At 41.5% G+C, this 14294-nt stretch overlaps 1 protein-coding gene and 1 long non-coding RNA gene across 5 annotated transcripts in view; one reads left to right on the top strand and one right to left on the bottom strand.

Moving 5' to 3' along the window:
- The window catches only part of LOC308597875, a 991146-nt gene that overhangs the window by 536028 nt on the left and 440824 nt on the right, over positions 1–14294 (top strand). The window lies entirely within an intron of this gene.
- The window catches only part of PRR16 (proline rich 16), a 162945-nt gene that overhangs the window by 73385 nt on the left and 75266 nt on the right, over positions 1–14294 (bottom strand). The window contains exon 1 of one of the 4 annotated variants that reach the window (XM_081213858.1): positions 11374–11395. The exons of the other annotated variants lie outside the window; for them this stretch is intronic. The gene's annotated coding sequence lies outside the window, so the exon portion shown is untranslated. Of the gene's footprint in view, positions 1–11373; positions 11396–14294 lie in introns of those variants that run through there. 4 annotated transcript variants of the gene reach the window in all.

The following is a 14294-nucleotide window of genomic DNA, read 5'->3' on the forward strand; positions in this document are numbered from 1 at the left end:
GGAAGTGGGGGGGGGGGTTTGGAATCCAAAGGCTGTGCAACTATCTTTTGAATCTTTTTATATCTTTTATCTTTTATATCTTTATATAACTTTTGTATATCATTTTATTTTGATTGGACGTGTTTAAAAAAAAGGGAATTCGTGGAAGGAAACTGGGGTGGATCTTGGGGAAAAATCTTTTTTTTCTATTTCTGTAAAAACAAATAAAGTTTTAAATTGGGAGTGAGAGCTTGTAGAACCAAATTAATGAAAGGGGAATACAGCTGGGAGGAGGAGGGGGGAGTCCCAGAAAGTTGGTATTGAAAGTAAGGTTTTAAGTGTATCCTATCTTTTATTTTTCTTTGTATTTTTATATCTTTTGGAAACTTTAATAAATATGATTTTTTTAAAAAAGAAATAAATAAAATTCTTTCTGTCTATGCATCTCTCAGGAAGGCACTCATCATCAGTCTGTAAAAAGACAAATGGAGGCAGGGTCCTGCACCAGTGTTAGAAACTCAGATATAAAAGCTACCGCATTTTTTGCTCTATAAAACTCACTTTTTCCCTCCTAAAAAGTAAGGGGAAATGTGTGTGCGTCTTATGGAGCGAATGCAGGCTGCGCAGCTATCCCAGAAGCCAGAACAGCAAGAGAGATTGCTGCTTTCACTGCGCAGCGATCCCTCTTGCTGTTTTGGCTTCTGAGATTCAGAATATATTTTTTCTTGTTTTCCTCCTCCAAAGACTAGGTGCGTCTTGTGGTCTGGTGCGTCTTATAGAGCGAAAAATATGGTAGGTGCCAAATGGCTCCTTAAACCAAGGTTACAGTTGCCAAGAAGGAATGTTTAGTTGCCATTTTGGGGCAAGACAGCTCTAAAGTCTTATTTTTCAAATGATAGACTGACTGTGACCAGGGAGAAGAGTCGGTGGAAGAAGATTGGAAAAAGTTTAAAGACTATTTACAGAAATATTGTAAAATTAATGAATGTTAGAATGATGTTGGATAGAAACTAAGTGGTTTCTAGCTGTAATGTTATAAGGGAATATGAGAAAATGGCCATTAATAGGTAAAAATTTAATGTTACAATATTTTAAATTTGAAGACTAAGATGAATGAAGAGGGGAGGGATTTGCTGAAGTAACAATTTGAACTGGAATACAGAAAAGGGAGGCGTGAGGAGGTCCGGGAAATAAGCAGATGAAAAATGTGTGATGGAAAGACTGAATTGTTTTTAACTATTTTTACTTTGTATTTTTATTTTGTATTTTTATTTTTTATTTTTACTTTGTAATCTTTTGAAAATCTTAATAAATATCTTAAAAAAAACAAATGATGGACCGACTGTGATTATCCATTAAACATATAGCTAGTTCGGATGACAATCTTGAGCTAGGTTAAGAAGTTTTGAGAACTTGAAAAATCAAAGTCATTTAATCCAGGGATAGTCTACATACAGTACATATTAGCCTGCTCCTATCTCTTTTTCTTAATGGTGGCACGGACCATTCTTTGTAACGTAAGAATATTATTTACAACTGTGAGCATGGCCATGGGGAGCGGTAAGTGAAAAGAAGCTACAACCATTAAATATAACATGGTTCACTGCTCCTGCTCAGGCTGCACAGAAAAAAGCATTTTGGTTCCTGAAATTCATTCTGGTTGTGCAGATAAAATATACCGTAGCTGATAGAATTCTACAGGATGTGGTATTAGTGTGTGAAAACAGTCCAGATCCAATGATCCCCAGATGGTGGAGATGTCAGGAGTCCTCCTGACACCCAGGCATCTTCACTTGGTCACAAGTGACTGATAGGTGAAAGATATACCTGGCGCCTGGCTAATTTCGAACACGATCCTGCACCAAGCAAATGCCATAAATGTTTTGAATGGTACCCAGGAGGTTTGATCATAATAGCTAGTGCGTCTTCAAGCAACACTCTGGAGGAAATGGCCATAGCTTAATAGTAGAGCATCTGGTTTGTAGGAAGAAACTGGGAGAAACTCTCTGCTTGAAACCCCAAAAGAGTCGCTGCTGATCTGGAAGGACCAATGGTCTGACTCAGTACAGTGGTACCTCAGGTTAAGTACTTAAATTGTTCCGGAGGTCCGTTCTTAACCTGAAACTGTTCTTAACCTGAAGCACCAGTTTAGCTAATGGGGCCTCCTGCTGCTGCCACACCGCTGGAGCCCGATTTATGTTCTTATCCTGAAGCAAAGTTCTTAACCTGAAGCACTATTTCTGGGTTAGCGGAGTGTGTAACCTGAAGCATATGTAACCTGAAGCGTATGTAACCTGAGGTACCACTGTATAAGGCAGCTTCCATTGTTCCTACAAACTGTGATTAAGAGCGGCATAGCAGCTGTCTTAGTAAGTGGTACTTAGAAGTCCATAATGGTGGATATCGTACAATCTTTATCTTCACAAAAAAAACAATGGCCTGTGTTTTCTACCTCTCGCGAATTATATTGTACTACTCTCTCTTCCTGGAAATTATGTAACATGTTTTCCCTTAAGATGATTTTGTCCCCCCCCCCCATGTGAAATAAGCCAATTCTGTGTTTAAAGCAATGGGATCCCTTTGTTAGTTTTTACACAATTTGCTGCTGCTTCGGCACAGTAATGTTTAAAGGCTTTAGAGACAGAATAAACATATTTGCTAAAAGAAAAAACGCTGTTCCAAAATAAGATCCATTTTTTCAAAAGTTTTCATTTCTTTTCATGCTGTGCCATCAATAACCCTGAAAAACCAGCATCCCCTTAGCTTGTGCAGTGATGAAAGCCTAATAGTCTTTCCCCCAAGAAATGAGCCTTTGGCAATTATTGTATATTCAAATGGATAGAATATTCAGCAAAAGGGTAAATTTATTATACGACTTTGATGGGAAATGTCCTTGAGCCCAAGCCGAACTGCTATTATTTCTTGAGACATTAGGCTTTGCATACTGGAAACTTAGTGAACAACATTCCATTCCCTATAAATATACATGAATATTTTTCTTTGGAGATGGGGAGGATATTTTTCAGATTTTCTGCTTAAGCAGTAAACTACAAAGCTATGAATAATGTCTACATGTCTTGTTTACAATAAAAGCTTCTATAAATATTCAGTGTTTTAAATAATAAATCATCTTCGTTATCCAAGCATGACAAACTAGTCTATCTTGAAAATAATTGCAAACAAGAATGATTTTAGTTAAAACTTCCCTGCATAAAAAAGAAAGGGAGAAAAAAAGCATATTATTTTCTTTCTCCACTTTTTATTTTTATTTTTATTTTTTGGACAATAGTTATTACCCGTGGACAATAATGTATTAACCAGAACACTGTGCCCACAAAGAGGAATAAGGAGGTATGGTACAAGGTTGATTGTCACTTCTATTATTTTAACAAGAGCAGATCTACAATATAGAACCATGGCTTGAGATAGCAACTGCTTATAACACACTGTGGATGAGCCAAGGGTGAAAGGGAGCATTCCATCTGCTCCACTCTTCCAAGTGAGTAAGGAGGACTTCCTGTTTCACACCCGCCTGGGGCTCCACAGCTCTGGGCAGCTGTTATAGGTTGTCCTCAGAAGTGCTCCTTACCCTGTCAATGGGTCCCAGAGCCTTGAAGGCAAATCTTGTGGCTACTTCAATGGTTCCTAAAATGTGAAGTGCAACCACTTGGGGAGAACTGAGATTACCTAGGGCATGGGTAGGCAAACAAAGGCCTGGGGGCCGGATCCGGCCCAATCGTCTTCTAAATCCCAGACAGTCCGGGAATCAGCGTGTTTTTACATGAGTAGAATGTGTGCTTTTATTTAAAATGCATCTCTGGGTTATTTGTGGGGCATAGAAGTTTGTTCATTCCCCCCCCCCAAAAAAAAATATAGTCCACAAGGTCTGCGCAGTGAAAGCAGCAATCTCTCTTGCTGTTCTGGCTTCTGGGATAGCTGCGCAGCCTGCATTCGCTCCATAAGACGCACACACATTTCCCCTTACTTTTTAGGAAGGAAAAAGTGAGTCTTATAGAGCAAAAAATACGGTAGGTTCTTCCAGAGGGCGAGAGGGGGGAGCTGCAGCGGGGCGGGCAAGGCCTTCTCCTAATCATGCACTTCCTCCCAACGCCACACATATATTGCATGTGTGATGTTGCAGGCACAGGCAATGTGACTGCCCCCCCCCGATTATTTGGCCCAAGGCAGAACTTCCATACATCTGCCTTATGTTTTCATTAGTAAGATTGTGTAAAAAATATTTTTCATGCAATATTCTTTGCTGCATATTCTTTTTTTAGCTACAAGGTTAGATCAGAGCATATATTTATTTTTGTGTGCAGCAGTGCTTTACACTCATGCCTAATAAGTTAGGTTTTCTTCTTCTTCTGGGAAACCTATAGCTATAAAGAAGCAAGTGTAATTTTTTTCTCTTTTGAACTGAATATCTATGGTATCACTTCATCAAGCCCATCCATCACATTAAGAATTCACTGAACAGTGAAGTAGTTGCTAAATGTGGCATCTAAGACTCTTGCTAAATGACTATCAGACTTTGAAAAGCTGGTCCCAGTGGATCAAGTTCATCAGTTTTGTTGAATTAATTAAACTTACACAGTTTTAATTGGATTTTGAATAAATGTGCAATTAATTGTTACTGTTTTGAATTTTATTGTGTTATTGTCTTCTTTAATGGCTCATGTAAAACTATTCTGAACAATTTATTCAGTGGGTGTTGGGGGTACTGGGGATGATTTTATGGAACCAAGTGGAGGGTGGCCCAAAAAACTTGGGAAACTCTGGGCTAGCGTCCTTCAGCCTTACCTGATAATACCACACACCTACCAAACAGTGTGGCCAATTATCCTGTTTAATCGCTGCCACTCTCTAAGTACACCTGCCACCAAATCAATAGAGAGGAGCAAAAACAAAACAAAACAAAACAAAGAAACAGCAAGACCAGCTGATGGGCAAAGAAATTCCAACAAGGTCCTATATAAGAACCAGCAATGCCTATACTGAATAAAAAGTAGAAAGACTGAGAAACGGAAGAGACCAGAGGAGACCAAGGCATGCTTGAACAGCTCAGTGCCAGCCACACTTACTGATGGTGCAGCATGCACCAGCCGCTAGAAGTCAAACGCCTGGCCTCCCTTTTCAGAGTAGCCACCAGGTCCACTTGTTGCCATAGCCACTTAAAGCAATGTGGCAAAAGGGCAGCAATAATGCTGAAAAATTCAAGTACGGTTGCAGTTCGTAGCAACAGGAGTTGAGATTTCTTTAAGACGTCTGAAGTCCTTTACAATGTGAAATGTTTGCGTGCCTACTCAAAAGTTATTATCAATGAGTTCAATCGGGCTTGCGTCCAGGAAACCAGCCATAACATGGGTGAGCAACCTTTTCTGGTGGGATGGGGGGCAGATCATTATCTCCCCACCCACCCCAGTGGGCCAAATGTGACAGTTGAGAAGTGCTGTCCACCTGAGACTCGCCTGATAATCACCTGACATCAGGGGATGCTGTGCTTTGAAGTCCTGGGACTTCAGTGCAATCCTGTTTGAAAACCCTTTTCCAGTGGTGCTTTCTTTCCCTCCTCTCCTTTCATCATGGTCTTGGTAGGGTGACGGTGAGAAGGCAAGAAGGGGAAAGGAGGAGCAGAGAGTAAGAATGAGCTCTCTTCTTCCTCCGTGCCGTTAGGCTTGCGTCTGGCTCCTTTGATTCTCATTTTCTCCCTTGCCAGGCTAGAAGCAGAAAGAGGAAGCGAATGAGTCCAGCTTCTCCTCTCTCTTCTCCTCCTCCTCTTCTCACAGTCGTTCTGCCCTGACCAAGGGACAGCTTTCTGAAGGAAAGCTGCTGACAGGCAGAAGAGGAGGAAGGAAAAAATGTGCACTGCTTGCCAAGGGCAGGATGGCGCAAGCCAACAGCTCTGGGGAGGGAGTTTATTTCAGTCTTACCCCCTTCTTCCTTCTCTTCCCTGTTCTCTTCTCAAAGTCACTCTGCCCTGACTCTGGCAAAGGGGGAGAAGGGGAAGGAAGTGTACTGAGACTCCAAAAACCAGAACTGCCAGACTTCCCCCTGTGGGCCTGTTTGAACTGAGCAACATTTAACCCCTGCTTATCAGCTGATGAGTGGAGATGAAATCCCACCACCTTGGCTGTGTGAGCCTGTTCTCTGTTGGGAACCAGATGTGCAGCCAACCGCAGGATTTAGCCCTATCCTCCTGCCCAGCAGCCGACCTCAGCTGATAAGCAGATGGCTGTGGTTTGTAGAAAATGACCTCACAGGCCAAACCGGACCCCCTCATGGGCCAGTCCTGGCCCATGGGCTGGAGAGTATAGGATTGCAGCCCATTGCTAATTAAACAGTTTTCCCGAAGTCACCTCAAAGCCTTTCATGGGTCCTGCTATCAGCAAGAAAGTAGAATCACAGAATCTTTTCAGATGTCTTCTGTATGAATATATTTCGTCTCATGCTTGAAATCTGCTTTGCTGCTCCTGCCCCCATGCTCTCAAAGGGCAACGCATGAAGTGTCACATTGATTTAGCACCGTTCAGTGACCTCGCAGTATAGAAGCTACGTTCTAGCCACTTCCATTATGCAGGGTCATGAGGATTTCGCATTAAAATAAACAAGGGTAATGGGCAGGGTGGAAAGAGTGTGAGGCCGAGACCTGCTCCCAATCACACCAAAGACAGAACACTACTCACTGGAGGAAGAAGGGGTCACTTGAAGGGCAAACTGAATGCACGTGAAAGAGCAAGAAGCCCTATTCTCCACCACTACTCTACTCTAGAGAAGTTGTGATGCCTGGCCTAATGTTTCATCAGACAGACCTAAGAAAGTGTGGAATGAGGCACATTCCTTTATAGCAAGCAAGTCCCATCATTCCTGATCAATGGTCTTCTTCTTTCTTCTTCTTTGGCGATCACGCATAGCCGAGTAAAATTGTCTTCCAAGAACATGGTTTTAACAGTGAGTCCGTAAGTGACTGTGGAGGCCAGTTCTAGATCCATGGCCATGCTGGCTAGGGCCAATGGGAGTTGGAAGTCCAGCAATATCTGTAACACCACAGATGCCCTGTTCCTGCCTTATGATGACAACTCCAAATGTGGAGAAGCCATTGGCAATCCAGATTAAGAGCATTGGTATGTGATTAGGGGCAAGGAACTGGCACTGTTTCCCGGTTTTGGAAACTGATATATGAAAGCTAGGAGCTAAATGGCACCTTAAACCTAGGTTATGGGCACAATAACAGAATGTCTAGGTGCACTTTTCTATAACAAGAATACAAAGCTGAAAATGAATGAACTGCAGCTAATATCTTATATTCATTTTCCACATAGCCTAGTCCTCATTTGAAGACTGCAAAAAACAAAGCCATGCTTCCCCTGCCTGTCCCCCTAATATACTTAAGAGGGTCCCTTCTCCAGTCTTCAGAGAGTGGCTGGAAGCGGGGAGGCAGAAAAAGGTCCTCCTTTTTTTCCACTCTGCAATTTTAATCTGAAATCATAGGTGCAATACTGCACCCAGAGCTCAGAAACTGCTCACACTAATGAAATTCCTTGTGGCAAAATGCGCCTAGAATGATGGAAGTTTCGAACACTGTTTCAATACTCTATATTATGTTATGTGTAGAGGGATGCAGTGGCGCTGTGGGTTAAACCACAGAGCCTAGGACTTGCCGATCAGATGGTTGGCTGTTCAAATCCCTGCGATGGGGTGAGCTCCCATTGCTCGGTCCCTTCTCCTGCCAACCTAGCAGTTCGAAAGCATGTCAAAGTGCAAGTAGATAAATAGGTACCACTCCAGCAGGAAGGTAAGCGGCGTTTCCGTGCACTGCTCTGGTTTGCCAGAAGCGGCTTAGTCATGCTGGCCACATGACCCGGAAGCTGTATGCCAGCTCCCTCGGCCAATAAAGCGAGATGAACGCCGCAACCCCAGAGTCAGTCACGACTGGACCTAATGGTCAGGGGTCCCTTTACCTTTACCTTTATGTTATGTGTACATGTTCAATTTCTTGTCTTTTGAACCAAAATCTGTGATCTTCCCCATGTTCTTGATTTTGTGCCTGATTAACCCAACTAGATCATCATTCCCTTATGCAAACATCCACTGCTAAATTCTCCAGTTATCCATTTGCCATAATCCAGTGGATTTACACCTGACTTTGCAATCGTTTCTTTAACTAAAATGTATTATTCATTGGCCACTTCAAGAATACTTTGACACATTCTGCTATAGATTTCAAGTCTAGGGGTTAAAATAAATAAATAAATAAGATACCAGAACTTAAGTCTGTCTTATAATGCATGCTCACATGCAAACACCAATGTGAAGAAAATGCAAAATATAGCAATATATTTACATTTTGAATTTTAATGACCTAAATCTAAACATAAAAATAAGATTTGCAATTCTCCACACAGTAGTGGATTCTACTCATCAAAACAGAACTTTGATTAACTTTGAGGATGTTTCAAACTATCCCATTCCCTATTGCAATTTTGCTTGAGGCAATTTTCATTGCTCAGGATTCTACTACCATCACAATTAGATGGTATGGTACTGTGTGGTAGGTCCTCATTCCCTTTCATTTCCTGCCTATGATTCCATTGTTGTTGCTGTTTTTAAATGCTTTATTGGTTTTTAAAACTATGTAACATAAGTAATCAACAGAAAAAAGAAAAGAAAAATATAAACAAACATTCATTTCAAAGTATGGTGTTTCCTCCATTTATGCCTATGCACAGTTATGCATGGAAAGCCCATGGAATAGCTCTTATATCCTTAATTTCCAAACTTCAATTGTGCACTTATTCAGTACACATAAACACACAAGTACAGTCATACCTTGGTTCTGGAATGCCTTGGAACTCAAACATTTTGGCTCCCGAAGGCAGCAAACCTTGGAAGTAAGTGTTCCAGTTTGAGAACATTTTTTTGGAACCCAAACGTCCGACGCAGCTTTCGTGGCTTCCGATTGAGTGCAGGAAGCTCCTGCAGTCAATCGGAAGCCACACTTTGGTTTTTGAATGTTTTCGAAAGTTGAACAGACTTCCGGAACAGATTCCGTTCAGTAACCAAGGTACGACTGTACAGTTTTACACAGCAGACATGCATTGCAGAATAGGGGCTGAGCATGCCTAGTGACAATTCACATGCACAAAATGTTTAGTTGCTCATACCACAAATTCCCTGCAAAGACTGAAACAGCAACAATCTATCTCATGCATTCTTTTCAACACAGAGAAGGCCCTTAATTGAAGAGCTGAAATTGAAAACATGTTATCAGTTCCACCTCTGTAGTGAAAGGGCTTTCATGAGCTTTCCACAGAGGGAGGAAGTACTTTCATTGCTGCTCTTTGCAGCCTTTGAAAAATAATGTTCCAGCTTCTGTATGATGGTACACATCCATATTTCTCTCGGCTCAGCATGTACAAGAATGTGGCCAACCAAATGATCTTTCCCCCCTCGCAACCAGGATATGAAAGAGCAGCCAGCAATAATTCACCATCCAGCAGAAATTCATACTGGGCAAATCTGAGAGAAATAACTCTGTACCAGTGGAATTAAATTTCTATTAAATTAATTTACATTAAAGTGTTCTATTGCCATAGCATACCAATCCACAACACCTCCCTATGGGTTCCCATTAAATTCTACTGCAAAATCTTTGTTTAAACTTAGGGAAGGTTTTTTAAAAAAAATAATTCAGAAATTCTAAAGGAACAACATTTAAGAAATGACTTCAGAAAAGTAAACGGACAGTATTAAAAAAAAAACTCTGCATGCACAGAACATATACTATTTTGGATCATAGCCCACATTCGAATGATATAACTGTGATACATTTTTGGCTCAACAGTAATTTAAAAGGTTTAATAGCTGGCGCATCAGGAAAACAAATTAAGCCATTGGTGCTTTTCCAGGTACTACAGAGCAGATGTAAAATGCAGACCTACCAACACACAGTCTGGCAAACCAATCCTCTGTGTGTTTTCTTGAGAGCAAGTCCCACTTATTTCAATATTTACAGATAAGTGTGCATAGAACTTAAAGCTCTTTTTGCCATTGACTGGAAACTCTGATGCACAGCCGTTACTTTAATTTTAAAGACTGGGCTTAGAATAATAGAATTGTAGAGTTGCAAATGACCCCAAGCGTCATCTAGCCCTGCAAATGCACGAATCTCAGCTAAAGCATCCATAGTACTTACTTGACATAGTAATGACCATTTCCATAAGGGTGCAAAAGAGATGTGTCTACACACTCAAAAGAAGCTCCTATCGATATTTCCACACTTTGCCTTTTTTCCATCTTCAGTGTCATGGGTAGGCAAACTAAGGCCTGGGGGCTGGATCTGGCCCAATTGCCTTCTAAATCCGGCCCACAAACGGTACAGGGAATCAGCCTGTTTTTACATGACTAGAATGCGTGCTTTCATTTAAAATGCATCTCTGGGTTATTTGTGGGGCATAGGACACAGGTGGCGCTGCGGGTTAAACCACAGAGCCTAGGACTTGCCGATCAGAAGGTCGGCAGTTTGAATCCTTGGTGGGGTGAGCTCCCGTTGCTTGGTCCCTGCTCCTGCCAACCTAGCAGTTCAAAAGCATGTCAAAGTGCAAGTAGATAAATAGGTACCGCTCCAGCGGGAAGGTAAACAGCATTTCCGTGTGCTGCTCTGGTTCACCAGAAGCGGCTTAGTCATTCTGGCCACATGACCCGGAAGCTGTACACCGGCTCCCTCAGCCAATAAAGCGAGAGGATGCCGCAACCCCAGTCGGCCATGACTGGACCTAATGGTCAGGGGTCCCTTTACCTTTAGGAATTCATTCATTTCCCCCCCCCCCAAAAAAAAATAATAATCCGGCCCCCCACAATGTCTGAGGGAAAGTGGACTGGCACCCTGCTGAAAAAGTTTGCTGGCCCCTGTTTATTGTCAATAATATTCATTCCTTATACTCAGCCCAGTATACCTGAAGGAGCATCTCCACCCCCATCATTCAGACCAGACACTGACGTCCAGCTCCGAGGGCCTTCTGGCAGTTCCCTCACTGCTAGAAGTGAAGCTACAGAGAACAGGCAGAGGGCCTTCTGGGTAGTGGCGCCCGCCCTGTGGAACGCCCTCCCATCAGATGTCAAGGAAATAGACAACTATATGACTTTTAGAAGACATCTGAAGACAGCCCTGTTTAAGGAAGTTTATATTGTTTGTTATGTTTGATGTTTTATCATTTTATTATTATTATTAATATTCTGTTGGGGGCTACCCAGAGTGGCATTATTATTATTATTATTATTATTATTATTATTATTATTATTATTCCCCATATGTGATGGCAAGTATCAGCCGGGCTTCTATGGGGCAGACTCATTAAATACATGAGTTGTACAGGAAGAATGTGCAGGCCTCACCTTCAAATGGCATTTCTTCTCTAGGCTATTTTTTTTCATAGTGGAAAAATGTTAAAAGCCTCTTCCCATGTTACTTTTTAAAGGTCCATCAGTTGCTTCGAATCCACAGTCAACAGCTGCAATGTAAAGATTTAGAGATGGGAATTCTCCAAGTGACCCTCTCCAAAATATGCATGGCCAGAACACTTCTCAATCTGTGCAGACTGTGCCTGCAGACACTCAAGTGACAATTACCCCTTCAGGCACAAACACAGACAGACATAATGGTTTGGATCCTGAGTTAAGGAAGTTCATGGAAGGAAAGTTTCCTGCCCGCTCCTCCCCTGCTGGGAAAAATGTCCCACAACCAGCCTCTTTGGTGGATTGGGACCCCTCCTAAATAACGTTGGATCAGACACACAGAGCTACTGGGGAAAGAGGGTAATTGCCCCTAATCAGATGGGGGTGAACTTTAAGGTAACTTATATTAGGACCCAAAACAGTATTTCTGAAAACTGAAGTGGCCTGCAGGAGATTTCTCTCTTCAATATTATGACAAAGCAGGAGGAAGCCCTTGTCAAGGAAATAAACAACTATCTGACTTTTAGAAGACATCTGAAGACAGCCCTATTTAGAGAAGTTTTTAATGTGTGATGTTTTATTGTATTTTTAATATTTTGTTGGAAGCTGCCCAGAGTGGCTAGGGAAACCTAAATAAATAAATAAATAAAGGTATAGGGACCCCTGACCATTAGGTCCAATCGTGACCGACTCTGGGGTTGCGGCGCTCATCTCGCTTTATTGGCCGAGGGAGCCGGCGTACAGCTTCTGGGTCATGTGGCCAGCATGACTAAGCCGCTTCTGGCGAACCAGAGCAGCGCACGGAAATGCCGTTTACCTTCCCGCCGGAGCGGTACCTATTTATCTACTTGCACTTTGACGTGCTTTCAAACTGCTAGGGTGGCAGGAGCAGGGACGAAGCAATGGGAGCTCACCCCGTTGCGGGGATTCGAACCGCCGACCTTCTGATCGGCAAGTCCTAGGCTCTGTGGTTTAACCCACAGCACCACCAGCGTCCCTAAATAAATAAATAAATAAATAATATTAACTCAGAAGCATATAATCATGGTCTAGCTTTTTTAATCGGCTCATAGACCAATAATTTATTGGCCAGAAGCAACCTTGTATAAATGTACTATAACCCTACAACAAGATGGATTTATAATAAATAAGATAGGGAAATTATTATTATTATTATTATTATTATTATTATTATTATTATTATTATTATTATTTATACCCCCGTCCATCTGGCTGGGTTTGCCCAGCCACTCTGGACAGCTTCCATCAAAACATTAAAATACAATAATTCATCAAATATTAAAAGCTTCCCTAAAGAGGGATTGCCTTCAGATGCCTAAATGCTGTAACAATAACTATATTGCTCACGTTAGCTCTGATTTTTAGTCTTTTGTTTGCATCACAAAATGTGCCTGATCTTGCCTTGTAGGATAAATTAAGTGTGATTGATAGATGTGATATTATAAAGTGACCTATTCTACTGTACATTGCACAAGCTTGCCATTTACTTCCTGTCTGGATAGCAGATTTCAAAATCTATTGAAGCTTCAGGGTAAGCTTTCTCTTCTCCAAAGTTCCTCACCCAAATTCTGCTGAGTCATCCTAAAAAGAAATACTCCCCTTCATATTTTGTGAGATCTTCCTGTTCTTGGAGATCTCCCTCCGAAGTTTCAAACAACATGTGCTGGTCCAGTCCCAAGTCTAGCTGTTGTGAGCTATGGACTCCGACCTACAACATTTCTATGAAACAAGATCTAGCCAATATTCTAGAACCCTCTGGCATGTGAAGAATTGGATGATGAGGAGAGGAGAAAAAATCAAATAATGTCTGGCTTGTAAATGAGAGCAACTGATTGCTTTTCAATTCCCTTTAAGTGCATGATATATATAGGTCTCATCAATATCCCATAGACTCTTATGCTAAACTTGCCAAATCAAAGAAGGGGCAATCAATGCTATCTGCTGGTAACAACTTGCAAGTAAAAAAAAAAAAAAACAGCAGGCCTGCAAATAAATTTCCAGAGACTAGGACTCACTGTTTAGCACTAGCCAGAACTATTCTATTGCAGGGACCTCAGTGTTGATTTATGACATCTGTGAACAGCTGCCAAGCAAACAGAAATATGAGAGTCCAGGGAACTAGTTGATTTGCACTGAGACAATGAATGGCAGACTCATCCACCCTGCCTCTGATAGTTTCTACAATTGTCACAGACTGTCTCTTGGAGCCCACAAATTATTTCACCATCCCAGTGAAAGGGGTTATGTCTTCCAACAGACCAGAAAACTACTGCAGGCGCTTTCAAATCCATTTCTTGGAAGGTTCGTGCTATTCCAGATATTATAGTATCCCTGTTTGCATGCAAAGCTATTCATTCTTCAGTGAGCATGATTTCTCTTTATAGTGACAACTTGAGGCCATTATTATATTAGCTGCACTTGTGACCCTTTCATATCCTCTGTCCAAATGCTAGAGCAATGCCTATTATAATCCAGAGGTGGAAAAGATCGGGTTGCCTCCTTATCTGGTCTAAAATAGTCTGGAAAACGACATGTGGATTTAAAGGATTTGGGTTTTTTTTTTATTTTGGGGGTTAATAGGAGAATCACAGTCATATAAAGTGTTATAAGAATTTTAAGGTCTTATATATATATATAATAGATGTTCATAAATGTACCAAGCAAACACATACAAATATGTAAAACACATGTCTGAAACCCACAGAAAAGTCCTGAAACCATTTTCTCTCTTCCAAATTGACCTCAAATATTTCTCTGCAAGAGCCTCCCCATTGTCTCTTTGCTCACAAATCCTATCTCAAGGGCACATTTAAGATATGAACAGGGTGAGCCTGTGACCT

The sequence above is a fragment of the Podarcis bocagei genome (genome assembly GCF_964188305.1).
Source record: "Podarcis bocagei genome assembly, chromosome: 11".
NCBI classification, from domain to species: domain Eukaryota; kingdom Metazoa; phylum Chordata; class Lepidosauria; order Squamata; family Lacertidae; genus Podarcis; species Podarcis bocagei.